This window comes from Orcinus orca, chromosome 5 (genome assembly GCF_937001465.1).
Source record: "Orcinus orca chromosome 5, mOrcOrc1.1, whole genome shotgun sequence".
In the NCBI taxonomy this organism is placed as follows: Eukaryota; Metazoa; Chordata; class Mammalia; order Artiodactyla; family Delphinidae; genus Orcinus; species Orcinus orca.
Window position 1 is genome coordinate 121,857,170 of NC_064563.1, and position 13,094 is coordinate 121,870,263.

At 37.0% G+C, this 13,094-nt stretch overlaps 1 long non-coding RNA gene across 1 annotated transcript in view; it reads left to right on the plus strand.

Moving 5' to 3' along the window:
- Positions 1-726: 726 nt before the first annotated feature.
- The window catches only part of LOC125964438 (uncharacterized), a 337,716-nt gene continuing 325,348 nt past the window's right edge, over positions 727-13,094 (plus strand). Inside the window, exon 1 of the long non-coding RNA XR_007477429.1 lies at positions 727-773. This is a non-coding gene — a long non-coding RNA (uncharacterized LOC125964438). The remainder of the gene's footprint in view (positions 774-13,094) is intronic.

Genomic DNA, 13,094 nt, shown 5'->3' on the forward strand with positions numbered 1-13,094 from the left:
GGGCCTCCCACTGCCGTGGCCCCTCCCGCTGCGGAGCACAGGCTCCGGACACGCAGGCCCAGCGGCCATGGCTCACGGGCCCAGCCGCTCCGCGGCATGTGGGATCCCCCCCGGACCGGAGCACGAACCCATGTCCCCTGCATCGGCAGGCGGACTGTCAACCACTGCGCCACCAGGGAAGCCCCAAGATTTTTTTTTTTTTTTGATTGATGAGTGGTCTCCTGGTTTTATGAAAGTACCTAACAATTATAGTATATATCTGAATACCTTGTAATCCCTACCTTAAATATTTTTCCGCAGGTTATATAATTGCCAAACTTATCAATTAGCTCATGGATGTAAAAATTTCGTAATATAGATTTTGTCCTATCACACTAAAACACCACAATGCAATTTTACCCCACAGAAAGTTTGCATTGAAAAATAAGAACAGAGTGGTGCAGTCTCTTGACTTTAAGTGAAATATAGACTCAGAGTCAGAATGAATTATTTCTCCAGGCAGCCTGGAGCAGTGCACTAAGGTGCATGAAAGGTGGTGTGTGAATAAATAAAAGGGCATGATACTTCCTGAGTTTAGACAATATTCATATTAAATGAAAATCCCGTCTGGCTGCATCCTTGTGGAAATTTAGAACAGGTATACTCAAATATCATATGGAATTAATATATTATAAAATGATGTATAGAGTATGTGTTACTGATCCTCCTCAATCGCTCTCATTTTCAGATCTTTAGGAATTTTACTGGGATAATTCGAAGTATCTATCCAAATGGTAAGTAGAACTATTTATTATATCACCATATTTTTTCATCTGTAATTAATATAATTTTCTGAGTATTGAAATGAGAAATATGAATTACTATTCTTCACTCATATTTTAAGTTTATTTTTTTAAAAGGAGAATTGTGAAAGAACTTGCTTTTCTTTTTAAATTATCATATTGGAATGCAAATATATGGCATGTAAACTTGGGAACTATTTATAACTCTCCTCTAAAATCTGGTGTAAAGTAGTGTCTGGAAATTAATAGATCTGCTACAAGCAAATACAGATAGGTAGGATTGAATATAGAAATATATACATATAAAATTCTCTTTCCAGATAATTATGTTTATGTTCTTATATTAAAATTATAAAATATAATTGATGGGCTTAAATAGATGCATAAATTCTGTACCTCATACATTTTGACATCTGAGTAAACTGGTCTAAACTTACTCTGGAGTCATCTTCATTAAGAGTTTATTTCCTCAAGTTTTGAGATTGGAGAAATGAAGTCATTATTCTTCTTGTTTATAAGCACTTGTCAGGAACTAAGGACTGTCATCCTTGAAACTTGCTTCTAAAGTTTGTGGTCATCATGGTGTCAGCCAGATGGGCTCTTAGTCCTTCCACACTATTGAATATAAGGGAGATGTCCAAAATGCAGATAATTTTACCTCTGACCTCATGACACAAGGAAAGTGCTTTAAAATTGCATTTATTATATTTTCTCATTACCCATGTTATATTTACAATGGACAGATATTAAATGAAGATAAATTTAAATAAGAACAAAACAACCATATTCATACCACCTAAGTATAACCAGTAACCCTTCGTATAAACCGTGAATGTTTTCAGTATGTGAACACACATTTTTTTGCAGGAATTTGAAAAGTGAGAGGGATAACAATGTAAAATTTAGGTTAACCCCATTTGCCCCCAAATGATTCTGCAACCTGGTTTTGAATCACTTGCGCTCTCTCTGCATGACTTTGGGCAAATTCTTACTCTCTCTGGGCCTTCCTTTCCTTATAGGAAAAAATGGAGCTAATAATCCATACCTAGTTGATAAGTTTGTCTTGAGGATTAAATAAGTTAATACAGATAAAGTGCTTAGAACAGTGCCCAGATGTTGCAAAATTATCCATAATATTTTAATTGTTTTCTTCTGCAAAGTCAGGTAGATGATATAAATTTGTACATTTTTTTTCTGTATCCTGATACTTCATTTAGCTCTTTATTAGTTGTGATTATTTTTCAGTTGGTTCTTTGTGGTTTCAGGCTGAAAATCATATTATCTGAAAATAGAAATGATTTAGACAGTTTATCTTTTCCTTTTTAATGTCTCACACACTTTTAAATTTCAAGTTCACCACTTATTGTCTTGACTACAGCTTTTAGTTCAATGTTAAATAACGGTGAGTAACTTCTTCCTAGTTTTATTGGGAATGACTCTCATGATGGTATTAAAGTATGATGTTGACTAAGTTTTATTCCTTTTCATGTTAAGAAGTTATCTTATTCTTAATGAACTAAATTAGATCATCAGAAATTTCTGTTGATGCTCTATAAATCTTGAGATATACAAATATTTTTTGAATCTGTTGAGAGGGTGATTTGGTTTTCCTTTCTTCATCAGGTGACTTGCTAATTTTATGTTATCCTTGAATAGCTGGAAGCTTATTCTTTTCTTACATACTTTAGTTCAATATTTTTTTAATTGAAGAGGGAATTTGAAAGAATGCTCAAAAGTGAGGATGGTCTATAGTATTTTTTTATTGCTTTTCTTCTTTTTGGTGCTGTTAAGGAAGTTACATTTACATTAGAATCTTTACAATATTCTCTGTGGATATATTTTCTCTATTCTAATTTGTTAATTCTGCTGCATACCTAATCTATTTCTCATTCCATTTTTTAAATTCTGAGAATTATTTCTATCAAAATTTTTCTAAGTGTATCCTGGATTGTTTATAATAAGGTTTTAATATAATCAACTTTTTTAAATGTTTGGAGAATGTTTTAAAACAATATGTAATCCATGTCATATACTAAGTCAAATAGAGTTCTGTCAATTTAACACAAGTAATCCTATTGCTCAAATTTCAATATTCTGGTCAGAGATGGGGCTAGTTTGTGCAAATTCTACTGGACAGAGATGGGGCTAGTTTGTGCAAATTCTTAGAAAGCCCAAGTGATTCATTGGATTTACACTCTATGCACAAAGCTACCAAACATAAGCTGGTGAATTATATGATTCACACTTATTTAGGAAGGTGAGTCTTTCGGGAATGGGAAAGATTAACTACAATGGGGGTAACACTAGGGCCAGAGATAAGAATTAAAGATCTATTTAGATCCAGCATTAGGATCTTTTAGGAATCTGACTTTTAGAAATACTGTCTTGTCAAAAAAGGAAATGTTTAATATCCTTGCTCTTTCCCAAGGCTATTCCCTCTGTATTCCACTTTTCCTTCATCCAGAAAATTTACTCTATTAGATTTTCTTCTCAGTACTTTTTGACTCTCTATGACAATAACCTGTTAAATGTCTAGTATAATGGCTTTGTCTGGTGAGTTCTCTTATTGCCCTTCCCTTTTCTTTTTAACATTTTTACTATAGCTTGTAAAAGCCAAGATAAATTTCTGCCAGAATTTGATATTCAGTGTTTATCCAGCCATCCATCAAACATTTAGTGAAAATCGGCTATGCATTAGGAACTATGCTAAGAAGTAGAAAATGCTGTCTTCCAGACAGCTAGAATATTTAACCCCTACACTCAAGAGATCTTAATTCTTCTGCTTGAACTCGCCAAGGTTCAGTATCTCCAGTTGGCATAGTATATTTTCAATTTGATAACCCAAAGATACCCAAAACTTCAATAAGCTCTGTCTTTCTAAACTGCACCTCCTACAGTTCATGTCCTTGTTGATTATAACCTACTAGGCTCTTAATATATAATCTTTATTGAATTATTATTTTATGCTAAAGTCTTTGTCCTATCCCTAACTGACTTTCATCAAAATCCTATTGATCACATCTTTACATTTGCCCCAAACTTCTCTTTATCTTTGTATCTATTACCTTAGTTTTAGAACCACAAAATCTGCTCCTTGATTTTTTCTACAACCTCCTAACTATTTCTGTATTCCTCCTTCTCTTGTCCACCAACCACAGTGCCATCAAGGTTCTTCCTGAAATTTGTATGGAATTAATGAGATAGTCACCCATTCAAAAATTTTTATGACTTTGCATTGCTTAGAGGAAAAAGCCCAAACTCCTCAGCTTGCCATTTGCTTTTCTTCACAACTTGGTACCCAGTTCATTTCTTCTCAATTTATTTGCCATCCCCTCTCCCCACTCCAATGAATTTAATCACATTTGATTACTGTGTATTGTGGTTTCCTCATATTTAGACCATCTTCTGACACGTAGAGGGTATTCAAATGGTGTTTGCTGATCATTATTTTGAGAAGACTCAGGTTTATAATAAGCAGGAGCTTGTGATCTCCTGGGTGGGTCAGACTGAAGAGATATTGTTTAATTAGGTAACTTATGGGGGCCTTTGAAGTTTCATATTCAGGGAATACCATAGGAATGGGAACCATATATGTGATTTAGAAATGATCTAGTCTGGGCTGTGTTTTCTGGATGTTAAATTGAGGCTTGAAGTATCAGAGATTTATTCAGTATTATAGCTACAGCTGTTTAATACTCTGAGATTGACTACTTCCAAATCTGTGGAAACTAAAGTAAACCATAGTTTGAATCCTGAGTAAAAGTTTAAGAGACATGATGAATTGTAACTATTATATGATGCAAGTAGATTATCCTGATTTGATTCAAAATAGTTGTATACATAGACCACCAAATAATTCACCTCCAAGTCTATATTATTATGATTTTTCCTGATATTCATATTGAAGTATTTATGATTATGTAATTGTCAGTGTCCTTTGTTTTGAAGAATGTAATTGGATATTTGATTCTTAAACTCAAAGAGTAAGGCTGAGCTGGCTAGAAATAGGAAAGTCATGAGGATATCATGGAAAATTTGAGATGGAGAGATTGACATCAAGACTGAATGAATTTAGCAGTTATTTCACACAACTTGAATCAAGTAGTTGTTTTTGTTCTGCTTGTCTTCATCATATGAAAAGCAGCCAAGCTAGGTTTTTCTTATGATATTTTTGTTTAGTTGAAAATTTTGAACCAAATGTTAAGGCTCTGTAATTATCCTTGATAAATTTTAACTGCTTAGTCTTAGTCACTTCTTTCCAAGTGTCAAGGTTTGTTAACTCTTAATAGTGTCATATGTAGTATATTTCACACACATTGTCAATGACACAGTCTTTGAACACTTGCTAGATTGTTTTGACTATTTCAATAATGAAGGAAACTAAATTGATTGTACTATGGTTGCACTGATTTATCAACCACTGTTGAAGAAAACACTATTCTCAACTGACTTAGTTACTATCAAGACATTCTTTTCCTATAGCTTGGGAAGAAAATCTTCAGCTTTCTACTTCTGTCAGCAGGGGAGAAAATGAATTTTTCTTTGTAGCTTTGTTTTTATTTTACACATTTCTCTTGACTTTATAGTTTCATGAGACTTATAAGCTCTAGGAATTTATATTTAGTTTTATATTTAAACTTTGAAAAAAAATTGAGGTCCGAACTAAAGGTCTGCAAACACTTTTTTCTTCTAAAAAGGGGCTCTAGTGATCAAGGTTGACAAATATGATGTGACAGCTAATAGCTTAAAATGGTTCTAGCTTTCCAAATTTAGACTGAGTTCCGACTGTGGAAGGTTGGGCTTCTGTATATGAAAGCATACTTTTGGAGGAGCTTCAAGATGACGGAAGAGTAAGACTCGGAGATCACCTTCCTCCCCACAAATACATCAGAAATACATCTACACGTGGAACAGCTCCTACAGAACACCTACTGAACGCTGGCAGAAGACCTCAGACCTCCCAAAAGACAAGAAACTCCCCGTACCTGGGTAGGGCAAAAGAAAAAAAAAACAAAGACAAAAGAATAGGGACGGGACCTGCACCAGTGGGAGGGAGCTGTGAAGGAGGAAAGGTTTCCACACACTAGGAAGCCCCTTCGCGGGTGGAGACTGTGGGTGGCAGTGGGAAGCTTCGGAGTCGCGGCGGAGAGCGCAGCAACAGGGGTGCGGAGGGCAAAGCAGAGAGATTCCCACACAGAGGATTGGTGCCGACCAGCACTCACCAGCCCGAGAGGCTTGTCTGCTCACCCGCTGGGGCGGGCAGGGGCTGGGAGCTGAGGCTCGGGCTTCGGTCAGAGTGCAGGGAGAGGACTGGGGTTGGCAGCGTGAACACAGCCTGCAGGGGGTTAGTGCGCCACGGCTAGCCGGGAGGGAGTCCGGGAAAAAGTCTGGACCTGCCTAAGAGGCAAGAGACCATTATTTCGAGGTGCGCCAGGAGAGGGGATTCAGAGCACCACCTAAAGGGGCTCCAAAGACAGGCAGGCGTGAGCCACAGCTATCAGCGCAGACCCCAGAGACGGGCATGAGACGCTAAGGCTGCTGCTGCCGCCACCAAAAAGCCTGTGTGCAAGCACGGGTCACTCTCCACACCTCCCCTCCCAGGAGCCTGTGCAGCCCGCCACTGCCAGGGTCCCATGATCCAGGGACAACTTCCCCGGGAGAACACACGGCGCACCTCAGGCTGGTGCAATGTCACGCCAGCCTCTGCCAACGCAGGCTCACCCCGCATCCGTACCCCTTCCTCCCCCGGCCTGAGAGAGAGCCAGAGCCCCCGAATCAGCTGCTCCTTTAACCCCATCCTATCTAAGCGAAGAACAGACTCCCTCAGGTGACCTACACTCAGAGGTGGGGCCAAATCCAAAGCTGAAACCCAGGAGCTGTGCAAACAAAGAAGAGAAAGGGAAATCTCTCCCAGCAGCTTCAGGAGCAGTGATTTAAATCTCAGCAATCAACTTGATGTACCCTGCATCTGTGGAATACCTGAATAGACAACGAATCATCCCAAATTGAGGAGGTGGACTTTGGGAGCAAAGATATATATTTTTTTTCCATTTTTCTCTTTTTGTGAGTATTTTTATGCTTCTGTGTGTGATTTTGTCTGTATAGCTTTGCTTTTACCATTTGTCCTGGGTTCTGTCTGTCCGTTTCTTTTTTTTTTTTACATTTTAAAATTTCTTTCTTAATAATTATTTTTTATTTTAATAATTTTATTTTACTATATTTTATTTTATCTTCTTTCTTTCTTTCTTTGTATTTTTTCTCCCTTTTATTCTGAGCCGTGTGGATGAAACGCTCTTGGTGCTCCAGCCAGGCATCAGGGCTGGGCCTCTGAGGTGGGAGAGCCAAGTTCAGGACACTGGTTCACAAGAGACCTCCCAGCTCCATGTAATATCAACTGGAGAAAATCTCCCAGAGATCTCCATCTCAACACCAAGACCCAGCTCCACTCAATGACCAGCATGCTACAGTGCTGGAAACCCTAGGCCAAACAACTAGCAAGACAGGAACACAACCACATCCATCAGCAGAGAGGCTGCCTAAAATCATAATAAGGCCACAGACATCCCAAAACACACCACCAGAAGTGGACCTGCCCACCAGAAAGACAAGATCCAGCCTCATCCACCAGAACACAGGCACTAGTCCCCTCCACCAGGAAGCCTACACAACCCACTGAACCAACCTTAGCCACTGGGGACAGACACCGAAAACAACGGGAACTTCGAACCTGAAGCCTGCGAAAAGGAGACCCCAAACACAGTAAGTTAAGCAGAATGAGAAGACAGAAAAACACACAACAGTTGAAGGAGCAAAGCCAAAACGCACCAGACCTAACAAATGAAGAGGAAATAGGCAGTCTACCTGAAAAAGAATTCAGAATAATGATAGTAAAAATGATCCAAAATCTTGGAAACAGAAGAGAGAAAATACAAGAAACGTTTCACAAGGACGTAGAAGAACTAAAGAGCAACCAAACAATGATGAACAACACAATAAATGAAATTAAAAATTCTCTAGAAGGGATCAATAGCAGAATAACTGAGGCAGAAGAACGGATAAGTGACCTGGAAGATAAAAGAGTGGAAATAACTACTGCAGAGAAGAATAAAGAAAAAAGAATGAAAATAATTTAGGACACTCAGAGACCTCTGGGACAACATTAAACACACCAACATTTGAACTATAGGGGTCCCAGAAGAAGAAGAGATAAAGAAAGGGGCTGAGAAAATATTTGAAGAGATTATAGTTGAAAACTTCCCTAATAAGGGAAAGGAAATAGTTAATCGAGTCCAGGAAGCACAGAGAGTCCCATATAGGATAAATCCAAGGAGAAACATGTCCAGACACATATTAATCAAACTACCAAAAATTAAATACAAAGAAAAAATGTTAAAAGCAGCAAGGGAAAAGCAACAAATAACACACAAGGGAGTCCCCATAAGGTTAACAACTGATCTTTCAGCAGAAACTCTGCAAGCCAGAAGGGAGTGGTAGGACATATTCAAAGTGATGAAGGAGAAAAATCTACAACTAGATTACTCTACCCAGCAAGGATCTCATTCAGATTTGATGGAGAAATTAAAAGTTTTACAGGCAAGCAAAAGCTAAGAGAATTCAGCACCACCAAACTAGCTTTACAACAAATGCTAAAGGAACTTCTCTAGGCAGGAATAACAAGAGAAGGAAAAGACCTACAATAACAAACCCAAAACAATTAAGATAATGGTAATAGGAACATACATATCGATAACTACCTTAAATGTAAATGGATTAAGTGCTCGAACCAAAAGACAGAGACTGGCTGAATGGATACAAAAACAAGACCTATATATATGCTGTCTACAAGAGACCCACTTCAGACCTAGGGACACATACAGACTGAAAGTGAGGGGACGGAAAAAGATATTCCATGCAAATAGAAAGCAAAAGAAAGCTGGAGTAGCAATTCTCATATCAGACAAAATAGACTTTAAAATAAAGTCTATTACAAGAGACAAAGAAGGACACTACATAATGATCAAGGGATCAATCCAAGAAGAAGATAAAACAATTGTAAATATTTATGCACCCAACATAGGAACACCTCAATACATAAGGCAAATATTAACAGCCATAAATGGGGAAATCAACAGTAACACAATTATAGTAGGGAACTTTAACACCCCACTTTCACCAATAGACAGATCATCCAAAATGAAAATAAATAAGGAAACACAAGATTTAAATGATACATTAAACAAGATGGACTTAATTGATATTTATAGGACATTCCACCCCAAAACAACAGAATACACCTTCTTCTCAAGTGCTCATGGAACTTTCTCCAGGATAGATCATATCTTGGGTCACAAATCAAGCCTTGGTAAATTTAAGAAAACTGAAATCGTATCTAGTATCTTTTCTGACCACAATGCCAAAGGACTAGATATCAATCACAGGAAAAAAACTGTAAAAAAATACAAACACCTGGAGACTAAACAATACACTACTTAATAACCAAAAACTCAATGAAGAAATCAAAGAGAAAATCAAAAAATACCTAGAATCAAATGACAATGGAAAACATGATGACTCAAAACCTATGGGATACAGCAAAAGCAGTTCTAAGAGGGAAGTTTATAGCAATACAATCCTACCTTAAGAAACAAGAAACATCTTAAATAAACAACCTAACCTTACACCTAAAGCAATTAGAGAAGGAAGAACAAAAATACCCCAAAGTTAGCAGAAGGAAAGAAATCATAAAGATGAGTTCATAAATAAATGAAAAAGAAATGAAGGAAACAACAGCAAAAATCAATAAAACTAAAAGCTGGTTCTTTGAGAAGATAAACAAAATTGATAAACCGTTAGCCAGACTCATCAAGAAAAAAAGGGAGAAGACTCAAATCAATAGAATTAGAAATGAAAAAGGAGAAGTAACAACTGACACTGCAGAAATACAAAGTATCATGAGAGATTACTGCAAGCAACTCTATGCCAATAAAATGGAAAACCTGGAAGAAATGGACAAATTCTTAGAAATGCACAACCTTCCGAGACTGAATCAGGAAGAAATAGAAAATATGAACAGACTAATCACAAGCACTGAAATTGAAACTGTGATTAAAAATCTTCCAACAAAGAAAACCCCAGGACCAGATGGCTTCACAGGTGAATTGTATCAAACATTTAGAGAACAGCTAACACTGATCCTTCTCAAACCCTTCCAAAATATAGCAGGGGAGGAAAACTCCCAAACTCATTCTACGAGGCCACCATCACCCTGATACCAAAACCAGGCAAAGAGGTCACAAAAAAAGAAAACTACAGGCCAGTATCACTGATGAACATAGATCCAAAAATCCTCAACAAAACACTAGCAAACAGAAGCCAACAGCACATTAAAAGGATCATACACCATGATCAAGTGGGGTTTATCCCAGGAATGCAAGGATTCTTCAGTATACACAAATCAATCAATGTGATACACCATATTAACAAATTTAAGGAGAAAAATGATATGATCATCTCAATCGACGCAGAGACAGCTTTCGACAAAATTCAACACCCATTTATTATAAAAACCTTGCAGAAAGTAGACATAGAGGGAATTTTCCTCAACATAATAAAGGCCGTGTGTGACAAACCCATAGCCAACATCGTCCTCAATGGTGAAAAACTGAAACTATTTCCACTAAGATCAGGAAGAACACAAGGTTGCCTACTCTCACCACTAGTATTCAACATAGTTTTGGACGTTTTAGTCACAGCAATCAGAGAAGTAAAAGGAATCCAAATCGGAAAAGAAGAAGTAAAGCTGTCACTGTTTGCAGATGACATGATACTATACATAGAGAATCCTAAGGATGGTACCAGAAAACTACTAGAGCTAGTCAATGAATTTGGTAAAGTAGCAGGATACAAAATTAATCAGAAATCTCTAGCATTCCTATACACTAATGATGAAAAATCTGAAAGTGAAATTAAGATAACACTCCCATTTACCATTGCAACAAAAAGAATAAAATATCTAGGAATAAACCAACCTAACGAGACAAAAGACCTGTATGTAGAAAATTATAAGACACTGATGAAAGAAATGAAAGATGATACAAATACAGGGAGAGATATACCATGTTCTTGGATAGGAACAATCAATATTGTGAAAATGACTCTACTACCCAAAGCACTCTACAGATTCAATGCAATCCTTATCAAACTACCACTGGCATTTTTCACAGAACTAGAACACAAAAACTTACAATTTGTGTGGAAACACAAAGGACCCCGAATAGCCAAAGCAAGCTTGAGAAAGAAGAACGGAGCTGGAGGAATTAGGCTTCCTGAATTCAGACTATACTACAAAGCTACAGTAATGAAGACAGTATGGTACTGACAGAAAAACAGAAATATAGATCAATGGAACAGGATAGAAAGCCCAGAGATAAGCCCACGCACATATGGTCACCTTATCTTTGATAACGGTGGCAAGAATATACAGTGGAGAAAAGACAGCCTCTTCAGTAAGTGGTGCTGGGAAAACTGGACAGGTACATGTAAAAGTATGAAATTAGAACACTCCATAACAGCATACACAAAAATAAATTTAAAATGGATTAAAGACCTAAATGTAAGGCCAGACACTATCAAACTCTTAGAGGAAAACATAGGCAGAGCACTCTATGACATAAATCACAGCAAGATCCTTTTTGACCCACCTCCTAGAGAAATGGAAATAAAAACAAAAATAAACAAATGGGACCTAATGAAACTTAAAAGCTTTTGCGCAGCAAAGGAAACCATAAACAAGACCAAAAGACAACCCTCAGAATGGGGGAAAATATTTGTAAATGAAGCAACTGACAAAGGATTAATCTCCAAAATTTACAAGCAGGTCATGCAGCTCAATATCGAAAAAACAAACAACCCAATCCAAAAATGGGCAGAGGACCTAAATAGACATTTCTCCAAAGAAGACGTACAGATTTCCAACAAACCCATGAAAGAATGCTCAACATCATTAATCATTAGAGAAATGCAAATCAAAACTATAATGAGAAATCATCTCCCACCGGTCAGAATGGCCATCATCAAAAAATCTACAAACAGTAAATGCTGGAGAAGGTGTGGAGAAAAGGGAACCTTCTTGCACTGTTGGTGGGAATGTAAATTGATACAGCCACTATGGAGAACTGTATGGAGGTTCCTTAAAAATCTAAAAATAGACCTACCATACAACCCAGCGATTCCACTACTGGGCATATACCTTGAGCAAACCATAATTCAAAAAGAGTCATGTACCACAATATTCATTGCAGCTCTATTTACAATAGCCAGGACATGGAAGCAACCTAAGTGTCCATCAACAGATGAATGGATATAGAAAATGTGGCACATATATACAATGGAATATTACTCCGCCATAAAAGGAAACGAAATTGAGTTCTTTGTAGTGAGGTGGATGCACCTAGAGTCTGTCATAACGGAGTGAAGTAAGTCAGAAAGAGAAAAATAAATACTGTATGCTAACACATATATATGGAATCTAAGAAAAAAAATGGTCATGAAGAACCTAGGATTAAGACAGGAATAAAGACACAGACCTACTAGAGAATGGACTTGAGGATATGGGGAGGGGGAAGGGTAAGCTGTGACAAAGTAAGAGAGTAGCATGGACATATATACACTACCAAACATAAAATAAATAGCTAGTGGGAAGCAGCCGCATAGCACAGGGAGATCAGCTTGGTTCTTTGTGACCACCTAGTGGGGTGGGATAGGGAGAGTGGAGGGAGGGAGACCCAAGAGGGATAGATATGGGAACATATGTATATGTATAACTGATTCACTTTGTTATAAAGCAGAAACTAACACACCATTGTAAAGCAATTATACTCCAATAAAGTTGTTAAAAAATATAAAATAAAATAAAATCATAGTTTTATATATCTGATAGTTTTCTTGAGAGCATGTAACCTAATGCCATGTTATATAAATATGGTACCAGAAAAGTTCAGTGAAGTATCAAGTTCATGAAGCTAGTCAGTGATAGATGAACCATAACAATAGTGATAAATATATACAGATAAGCATGACAAAATCTTTCACAATAACTTCAGATTAATTATAAAAAGTGAACTGGGTCAAATCAGACTGAGTACAGAAGAATTAAAATAAATATCTCAGTATTAAAAATAAAATGAAATTTTGTTTGATGTAGGCTTTTTTTTGATGTAGGCTTTTTTGAATTTTTAAATAACATTCTGAAATAGCATCTAACAGGTACTTTTTTGTAAATGAGTTGTTAGTTATCATAACAGCAAATATTAA